The 10886-nt window shown below is 36.5% G+C and overlaps 1 protein-coding gene across 1 annotated transcript in view; it reads right to left on the reverse strand.

Annotated features, from left to right (window-relative positions):
* The window catches only part of IMMT (inner membrane mitochondrial protein), a 348633-nt gene that overhangs the window by 322624 nt on the left and 15123 nt on the right, over positions 1 to 10886 (reverse strand). The gene's annotated exons all lie outside the window — the stretch shown is intronic.

Raw genomic sequence — 10886 nt, forward strand, 5'->3', positions numbered from 1 at the left:
GATTTCTTTAGAGGAAGGGGAAGTAAAGTGGAGCGGGTTGGAGGAGAGGAGGGGAGAAAAATTGGGGAAGATGAGAAGGAAGGAGACAGAAGAAGAAGGAAGTAGAGAGGAGAGAGGGAAGTAAATGGGAGGAGAGGAGTGGGAGAAAAGGAAGAAGAGGGAAGTGGAGTAGAAGAGAGGAGAGAAGGGAGAGGAAGAGAGGAAAGGGAAGGGAAGTTGAGAGGGGAGAGGAGAAGGAGAAAGGGAAGGAGAAGGAAGAGACTAAAAGAGATGGACCATTGTTGTAAAATTGGGTGGTATACGGTATATGAGGGATGCTATCATATATTTGGTTATATGTTACTGCATATTTGCTTATATACATACGATTATTATGACGATGATGATGATGTTTGTTCATATGTTAAAACCTTGGACACCTAGAGAGCACACTCCTCAAAATATAAAAGAAATGCATATGAGAAAGGAATATGATGGATGTTATCATATATTTGTTTATAACTTAATGCATATTTTTATATACCTATGATTATAATGACGATTATGATGATGAAGGTTGTTTGTATGTTCAAACCTTGGGCACCTAGCGAGCATACTCCTTAAGATATAAAAGAAAATATATGATATAAAACAATAAAAATATTATAAAGAAATAAAAAGAAAATTTATCTATCTAGAAAAAATATTAGTTCTTCATTTAAGTGATCTGTGAAATCATCCAGTTTTATCAAATACGTTTCTCCGTTATCTGTAATTTTCAGCTACATTGCCTGGCAATTTTGCTTTGTATAAAAGTTGGTATCTCATGTCTAACGCAGCCTGATTCTTTAACAGGGTTTTTAATCCAATCTGAGCAATAAGCATCTAATGAATCTGGCTGAAGACCATAAAAGCTTTGCTGCTATGCATTTTTTATTCTAATTGTGACTCATTCCCTCCTTAAAATAAAATTCTTACCAAACCACTCCTACAAAAAAAATTGGATGGTGAAGATCTTGTGGGCTGAGAAATTGGGCAAAGAAGATCAAAGTTCAAGAGGCAAAGCTTGAAAGTTCAGGAAGCAGGTTTGACTCCTTCAGATAAATCTGGTAACATACTTCCGTGTCCCTGATATACATGTCTCTATATTGAATATGCTGAAAGAAAACATGGGTACATTTCTTCCACCTGATGGTAATCTGGAGTATTTTGCACATTGCACAACAATCATGTGCCTCTTTTAGCAAATTAATAATGCTTTACTATCTTGAAACTCATCCCAACATTCCCTTAATATGAATATGTTCCAGCCATTTTTATCTGACATATCTCTGTGATGTTGCCTGAGTCTTATCTTCAACTAATACCTAAAATAGGTTAAAATTGTTGTTAGCTGTTGCAATTCTAATGCAAGTTTTCCATATTCTCTCAACATAATTTTTGCTATTGAAAATGATTTAGCATGTTTAATCAATTCATTGAAACCATATTACAGGTCACTGGCCCAGTCTTCATTAAGAATGCAATATATATACTTTAATGCAAGTTAAAATACAGAATACATGATTTAAAAAAGGCTTCTAGTTGTGCATAGCCTACTTTATTATCAAAAGATTCTAGGTCTATACAATTTGCAACACCGAGAATTGAGATTTGCAGAAAGAATTCTTTGCCAAAAGAAGCTGTACATAGAATTCTTCTGTCTGGAAATGGGTGAAGATGTATCAACAACTCACCATACATTTTAGGTAAAAATGATAATAGAGCAATATATACTGTATTTTCCCCAAAATAAGACCATGACTTATATTTTTTTTAACCCTAGAATAAGCGCTTGGCCTTATTGCTATGCACTCAAAAGCCCAACTGGGCTTATTATCAGGGGATGTCTTATTTTGGCGAAACAAGGTAATCCCATGTAACAGTGTTTCCATTTATAGAGAGAATGAGTCTTTTCAGCATATCAGATTTCACAGTATTTTCTGTCCAACACTGCTGATAGCAAGATAACAAACTGTGATAATCTCTCTATGATCTCTAAAGTTTGTTTTAAAGATTTTTTTAAGAGGAGGAGAATCTGATACAATATGATATACTAGATTTTAGGCTGAAAACTTGCTTAACCAATATAGCCCCATTCTTGTTTTGGTTGTTATAAATCCTTCCACCATGAGAAACATTCTATAGCTGTACTTTTTGGTGTTTTATTATCTGGGGAAGGAGTTGTCTTTTTGCCTCTATATAAGCCTTTTTACCATCTCCATCAGATACGTCTGGATGCTATCCCATCCTGTTACCTAGTAATTGAGCTATTTCAGGACTTCAGCTTTGTATTCTTTCCTTCATCCCTCTCTGAGGTACTCAGACTGATTTATCCAATACTGCTCAAAATATGTTAAGAAGAGTGATTAGTGGGTGGTTTTCACACAAAGTAGGTGACAATCACGGGAGGGGTGACAAATCCAGGAGAATTCACCAATTGCTTTCCTTAACAAGCCCCACATTAAAACTGGAGTAGCATTATGGAGTTCAACAGGGCAATGCAATTTATTTTAGCATATTTTTCTGCATTGTAGCCCCGCGTAGCGGACGTACCCTGTGTTAAGATTCTCGGAGGAAGAAGGATGCTTATTTATTTATTTATTTATTTATTTATTTATTTATTTATTCATTCATTCATTCATTCATTCATTCATTCATTCATTCATTCACAATGAGGGTTTTAGTGGTTATATATGTGTGTGTGTATATATATATATATATATATATATATATATATGTATATGTATATGTATATGTATATGTATATGTATATGTATATGTATATGTATATGTATATGTATATGTATATGTGTGTGTGTATTTCCATATTTAAAACAGCACGAAGCTTGAAACTTCAGCCTGATGATGGTGAATGTGATTTCGGTTATAGAGGAGATACTCATAGTAAAATATATCTAAGAAAGAATAGAAAAGAAGATATAGTAATAGAACATACCAATGAAAGAAGAGATATAGGAATAGAAGAAAGGTATATAGGAGAGCAATAGGACAGGGGACGGAAGGCACTCTAGTGGACTTGTACTCGCCCCTTACTGACCTCTTAGGAATCTGGATAGGTCAACAATAGATAATCTAAGGGTAAAGTGTTGGGGGTTTGGGGATGACACTATGGAGTCCGGTAATGAGTTCCACGCTTCAACAAGTCGGTTACTGAAGTCATATTTTTTACAGTCAAGTTTGGAGGGGTTAATATTAAGTTTAAATTTGTTGTGTGCTCTTGTGTTGTTGTGCATTTTTCCCGCCAGAAACCCGGGACATAACACCCTGTATCTTTAGACTAACATAATTCCTTTTGAGAGCACATCTTCCTTGACACAGATCCTTGAGTGTGCACTTACAATTAATTCTGGGATCTTCGACAGTAAATTTTAAGCCTGCTATTATTATAGAGAAAGAAGTTGCCTATTACAGTTCTTAATCTGAGTCCACACTGTAAACTGACATAGAACAAAAGACAAAAATATCAGCTTTTATAGCTGAGGTCTAGTCTGTTCTCCTACTATTTTATCTACTACATTATTACTGCTTGCAAAACCTAAGATGTATTCTTTTCAACCCTGCCCAATTACAAGTACTTTAGAAGCCTGGACTTCTAAATGTGATGTACATGATTGTGCCATCAGATTGTCTAAGATGCTCAAATGCAATTTAAAGTGACATGGGTGAAGTTGTTGCATATCCTGCCTATAATAGTGTCCTTGCATGTTATGTATGCTCTGCCTTGCAGTTCTTCATTTTTACAGGTCATTAATATTGCACTGCTGAAATCCAACACTATTTCATTTATGTCAGATAATCCTAAAACACCCCAAGTAAGCATGCTGCTCATGGGTTTGTTGAATATAATTGTCATCCTATCTTTTTCAAGAGACCTAATTATGATAGCTATTTCTATCTAGAATTCAACATATAAAAGAACATCAACCCATTCTTAATTGGAAACATAAAAGTTAATAAAATATTTTAAAACCAGGTAGGAATCAACTGATGAGGTTATGACTTTTTTTTTAAATAACAGAAGAATGATTTCTCCCTCCAGACATTAGTTACTAAGCAGGTTCCTCAGGAATTTGTTATGAGACCCATCTTATACAGTATTTTAATTATGGGTCCTGGCATCAAAGAGTGGAGCATGTTAATGAAATTTCTTGCTGCCACAAAGCTGGCACATACCAGAAGATACTTATACTGCTATACAGGAGGAACTGGTCTACTGGAAATGAAATTGAACGAAACTAGCATGAAAAAAAAGAGAGATAATATAACAATAGCAATAGCACCTACATTTATATATCATTTCACACTGCTTTACAGCCCTCTCTAAGCAGTTTACAGAGTCAACATATTGCCCCCAACAATCTGTTCCCATTTTACTGACCTTGGAAGGATGGAAGGCTGAGTTAACTTTGAGCAGCCCAGGATTGAAAAAATTGAAATCCTGGCAGTGTGAGCAGGGTTAGGCTGCAATATTGCATTGCAATATTGTGGTCTACTTTGTTAAATGTTTTATTGGTCACTTATCAAAGCTCTAAATGCTACTAATGAAAATACTTATAATTAGGAATGAAAGGTAACCTAGGGACAGGGGGAAATTATTGTGGCTGATTTGATGAGTGGAGATAAAAATCTTTCTGGAATGAAATGAAAAAAAAATGAGATAAAAAAACCTCAATCAGCTTCTTATTTTAATATGAAACTGAAAGTGATGGGATTAATTGTTTCTGTTTTTGTTTTTTTTTCAAAGAAAATCCTTCTTCCCACATTCTTATGAAATAAAAGTATATTTTTATGAAATATAGGAAGCAATTGCTTAGCAGTAAATGTCTACTGGTCCAATATTCATTTCTTATGGGAGCCTAACAAGCTAACAATGAATGTCTGTATGTATTGAAGTACTATAGCTTTAGGAGGTAGTGTTGCAAATTGCCATAAGAGGGAGCCAGAAAGCATGATTCTCTCTCTCTCTGCTCTCTCTCTGTTCTTTCTGCTGATTCACTATGACTGATGTAGTAAGCTTTATGTGTTTGATGATAGTTTGATGTATTTGTAAGCTGTAATGTATGTCTGATATGTAACGCAAAGACAGGCTTGTAATATTATTGTATTGTATATTGACTGATTTGAATGAGAATGACCGGACTGTTTAAGTTGAATGTATTTCTAAAGTAAACACTATTTTATACACTTTAATGTATTTGTTGTGTATGACTGAATAATTACTCATATCTCCTGGATATCTGCTGGAACCCCGCATTTTCCTTTGTGCATGTCCTTGATAACTCAAGGGTTCTGCATGCCCCTTAACAAATTAAAGTACATTTTTTATGAAATGTAGGAAGCAGTTTCTTAGAAGTAAAGGTCCACTGGGCCAATATTAATTTCTTATGGGAGCCAAGCAGCCTAATCTTCTCCTTTGATCCTGCCTCGCATTTCCCCAGGCATTTATTTATGGAATTACTTAATTACTATATGCTAACAACATTTTTGCCCTGGATTGCAAAAAAATCCAAATACAATGGATTTCTATTCAAGATACCAGTTTCTCCAGCTGGCATGCAATATAAAATAAATGTGGCATTTTTAAAAAATAAAATAAAATCATGACACTGGTTTAAAAGCTCAGTCAATACAATTTTCTGTCTCTGATTGAATGTTAAAAAACTAGTTCTACAAGTCTTTAGACAATTGCAGTGCAAACAAGGGAAAGACAATTCAAAGCAGGGAAAAACTACTTCAGCTTCAACCACAACAATATATGAGCACACGAAAAAATTCAAACTCAAAGTAAACTGCTCCAAACCTAACTGTAGAAAATATGACTTCAGCAACAAAGTAGTTAATGCCTAGAACTCACTACCTGACTTTGTAGTTTCATCATTGAAACCCCAAACTTTACCCTTAGACTATGCACTGTTGACCTCACTTGATTCCTAAAAGGTCAGTAAGAGCAGGGGTGGGCTACTGCCCAGACCAGGGGGGGAATGCAGTGGGGTAGCGAAAATGGAGCTCCACTCCAGATCACCCAATTTGCACTGAAAGATGAAAGAAAATGCAGGGCGTGTTGCATAAGCCATGCCCACAGTGTGGTAGTAAAAATTTTGGTAGTCCTTCACTGAGTAAGAGGCATGCATAAGTGCACCAATATGCCTACCATCCCTATCCTAATGTTTCCCTCTTATTAGTACCCATCTTGGGTATATAAACAGTATTATATGTATGTATACTACCAATACGTACTTGACAAAACAAACAAACAAACAAAGGTGGGGGGATGACAACCAACCAGTGTAAAGTAAACAAGCAAATCACTAATACCTCCTAAGGGAATTTTGGAATACTAAACTGTCTTCATGTAGTTTGAAATCCTTGTGTAATAATTTAGTGTTAGATTTACAGGGTAATGCAATTATTTTTTAAAAGTAATTTATTGAACAGATTTGCACAAACATTTAAAATTCTTCAAAGTACTGTCCTTGGGTCTCTACACATTTTTTCCAGTGACTCTGCCATGACCGGTACGTGCCCTGGAAGGCGTCTTCGGGGACCTCTCGCAAGGTCTTTGTCACGGCTGATTGGATCACTTCTATGGACGAAAAACGGGTTCCTTTCAGGGCTGCCTTAATCCAAAGGAACAAAAAGAAGTCTGCTGGGACGACATCAGGACTATAGGGGAGTGGGGCAGCATTTGCACCTGGTGTTTGGTCTGGAACTCGTGGACTTGTAGCACGTTGTGGCAAGGTGCTTTTTTCGTCCATAATCAAAGACCTTGTGAGAGGTCCCCAAAGATGCCTTCCAGGGCACGTACCAGTCATGGCAGAGTCATTGGAAAAAATGTGTAGAGGCCCAAGGACAGTACTTTGAAGAATTTTAAGTGTTTGTGGAAATCTGTTCAATAAATTACTTTTTTTAAAAAATTGCAATACTTTTGGAAAACATTCTATATAACATCATATTATGAAGCAATATTTAGAAATCTTGAAACAGAGTAGAATTGTTGGTGTCAGGGAAACTTTTGTTAAAATTATTTTGCAGAAGGATGCTAAGTCTGTCTAAAGACCCCTGGTTTGGATCTGGCCAAGAAATTGTTGGATTATGTTTTAACTTGTAAGACAAAGTTCATTCCCAGAAGGCTACATTATTAGAAATATAGGTCTTCAGAGAAAGCATGATTCTTTCTGTTGTGTCCTGGGTGATGCTGCTCTATTAAACTTGCACAAAAGTCTGGGCAGAATATGGTCCTCACATTGAAACAAGAGTGAATAGTCTGAATGCCATTTTACAGGGTATGTAGCATGTTCTCAATAGAACTTGCTTAATGAACTGAAGAAATGAAGAGATTGTGAGTAAATCTCTACATCTGAAAGACGTTTCCAAATATGCACATTGAAAATAAGCCTTCTTTCTTGCAGCAGAGAAGAAAGACAGCAAAGTGAGAAACTAAAGTCAATGGAGATCAGTTAAAATACAGGGTTCTTTTTCAAAGACTGACTTTGTATGGGTAACAATATTAGACTGTATTTTTACGCATCTACATGTATCCTTGGAAACAGCCAACGAGGCACCATGAATATGTTTCTCTATATGTGTAAATATTAATAGTGGCATTTTAAATTATTCAGTATCATCCAAACAAACAATTGCAATCTTTAATCAGTGCCTTTTAGCTTATGGTTTAATTAAGTGGCTTTATTTTAAATAAGTCTTTAAAAAATAACAGCTCAAGCTTGATGTTTTGATATTTTACAATTAGTTTGCAACATCTATCCCTATCTTGATTCTTCTGTGATCCCTACCCTCCATCCTATCTGCTTCCTGGGCATTAGTTCAATAATTTTCCAATTCCAATAACTTTGGAATTCACCTTTGAGAAAATAAGAAAATGATGTTTTGCATTGCATCTTAGCTCAGATGATTCACTTCTTGGAAATGTAAGCGAGAAAGAATTATCCTGTTGTTATTAAGAGTAGAAACATTCATTTCATTAGACAATCTGCCAAGATTAGCATCAGAAAATCCATTATCTTAGAATCAGTGGACTTCTGGAAAGCAAATGAGCTACAATTTTCAGCCTTAAATGGGCTTCTACCACAACAAGGCCACTCTTTCTATGAGGGAGACAACCTCCAGCCAAGGACATGAAAAGTCCAAAACAAGCTGAAGGAGGATGACAACTATTAATTCGAAATGCTATTTGTGGCTTTCTTGAGAAAAAGTCGTTGACACACTGTAATTGGCAGCTCACATTCTGTTTTTCCTGTTCTACTTGCTCTTTTGAGAAAAGGGTTGATGCCCCATAGTACAGTATCATTCCAATGAGACGCAGGGTGAGCCAACCAAGCAGGACTACAAGTATCAGAATAATAGCTCTGGGGAAGTTTCACCATAGTCACTGTCCATCTGAAATTTTAAATGTTTCATTGTATTGGCTGTTCTCAGTCACTCTTTGGTTTCTGAGTGCAACCTCTCTTCCATAAGCTCCAGTACAATGCATAAGAACTACACAAAAAACTCTATTGTTTTTACAGAGATTGAGAAGGAAACAATACCAGAAATTATTGTGGCATAGTTGTTCAAGTGCGGGTAGTTCTCAAGTTACTTTTATTCATTCAGAGATTATTTGAAGTTACAATGGCATTGGAAGAAGGAACATCTGACAAGTTCTCTAAATTCTGGCTATTACAGTGATTTGAATTAACTTTGGTGCTGGACAACCAGCTCACCATAGCAACATCCCAAAGCCATGTGATTGCTAATCCCCCACTGGCTTGCCCCAAAGTCATTGGTGAAGCTGGCAGGAAATGTCACAGGTTGCTACAGTATATCTCTCCCCATCCCTGACCTTCCTTTGCTTGTATGAATGTACCCTCTTTGCTTGCTTGCACTTATCAGTGTCATGTCTTGGCTTCCCTTCACTCACTCACAAACCCCACACCTCCTTTCCCCAGCATCCCTGAGCTCACAACACACACCATGTGCCTCTTTCCCGGCATACATACCACATGCACTCTCAAACCCTCTTTCCTTGGCCTCCCTGAGCTCATGTTTTGGCACCATCCCAAGTCACATAAATTCTGCACCAGGCATCCTGAAGTCCCCCCCCCCCATCCCATGACATTGCTATGTTCCTTACATAGAGCCTGACTCATGAGGGGGGACACACTCCCGACATGGTATTCCTCTTGGGGCAGTTGAGTAATGAACTGAATTTAAGGGGCTTGATCATTCTGCCTTTGTCATGGTCAGATTATTTTTAGGGCTATAGCTTGTTTTTGGTTTTCCAATCCTTCTCCGCAGGGAGATAGAACCAATTAGGTGGTTCTAGCCCCAGACGTCTAATGGATTCAGAGGGCTTTAAGAGGGCGCTTGGGGAAATACCAGATTCATTTATACACAATTCAGTGGAGTCTCTGCTAATGGCCTGGAATATGGATGCGGGGGGCTCTGGACCAAATTGCGCCTTTGTGACCTCTCTCTGGCAGCAAACTCAGGAGATCTCCTTGGTTTACCAAGGAAATCAGGGATATGAAGTGCCAGAAGAGACATTTAGATTGGAGGGACAGCAAATCTGAATCTGACTGAAAACTATTACATTCTTTTATTAAGACTTATTTAGTGATGATCAAGACAGCAAGATTTTCATATCTTTCTGCCTTGATTGCATCAGCGGAATCTTGCCCAACCACCCTATTTAGGATGACCCATTCCCTCCTCAATGGGGAGGGATGGACAAACCCATGCAGGGCAGTGCTGAGGACTTAAGCTTTTTGCTGATAAAGTCACTCAGATTTGGATGGGCTCTGACTGGAAGGCAATGATGTTGTCTTCATTATACAAGATCCAATACAAACGGCCCAATTTTATTAAAAGAAGTACATAAATTTGGTGAAGTATCTGGCCTAAAAATTAATAAGACAAAGACTTAAATTCTAACCAAAAACATGTCCACCAATCAAATTACACTTGTGGAGCAATTGATTAACATAAACACAGCTAAAAAGATCAAATATTTGGGAATATGGATGACATCAAATTATAGTACAATAAAAAAAGATAATTACGACCAACTACTTAAAGAGGTACAAAAAGATCTACTAAGATGGTCAAATTTGAAACTCTCCCTGATGGGGAAAATATTTGTGATTAAATCTAATATCTTACCAAGATTTTTATACCTCTTTCAAGTTGTGCCAATAAATTTGAACAAATCTTTCTTTAAAAATTTACACAGAGAAATCCAGAAATTTATCTGGTCGAAAAAAAAGGCCAGAATTAAATTTAAAAATTTCCAAGATCACAGAAAAAGAGGTGGTCTAGGACTTCCCGATTTTCAATTATATCACCAAGCAGCAATTTTGACTATGTTAAGAGAATGGGTGATTCTTGAGGGTTTTGACCTCCAATCTGGATGGCACCCGTTCTTAATGGTGGATTTCCAAAAAATACCCAATTATTTTAAACATCACTATCTGTGTAAAACTTTGATAACAATCTGGCAAACTATAAAAAAAATTACTATCACTCCGTCCCTAAATGGATAGCCCCCAACGAATTAATCACATTCCCCAATCTTTTTTCATATTCTAGATCCCTAACATACCAACAATTATTGGGATAAATTTGGACTGGTTTACATACACACAAATCAATTTTAAATACAATGATCATAAAAAAAGACTTGGTTTAAAAAAAAATACAATAGATTTAATTCTCTTTGGACCAAAAGTAAAAATATCTAAACTATATAATTACTTATTAGCCCAAGATAACTGTGAAGAACAAGTTAAAGGTTGCATGATTGCTTGGTGTCAGAATTTTGGCTACACGATCAACTTACCAGTGTGGGA

The sequence above is a fragment of the Erythrolamprus reginae genome, chromosome Z (assembly GCF_031021105.1).
Source record: "Erythrolamprus reginae isolate rEryReg1 chromosome Z, rEryReg1.hap1, whole genome shotgun sequence".
Taxonomy (NCBI): Eukaryota; Metazoa; Chordata; class Lepidosauria; order Squamata; family Dipsadidae; genus Erythrolamprus; species Erythrolamprus reginae.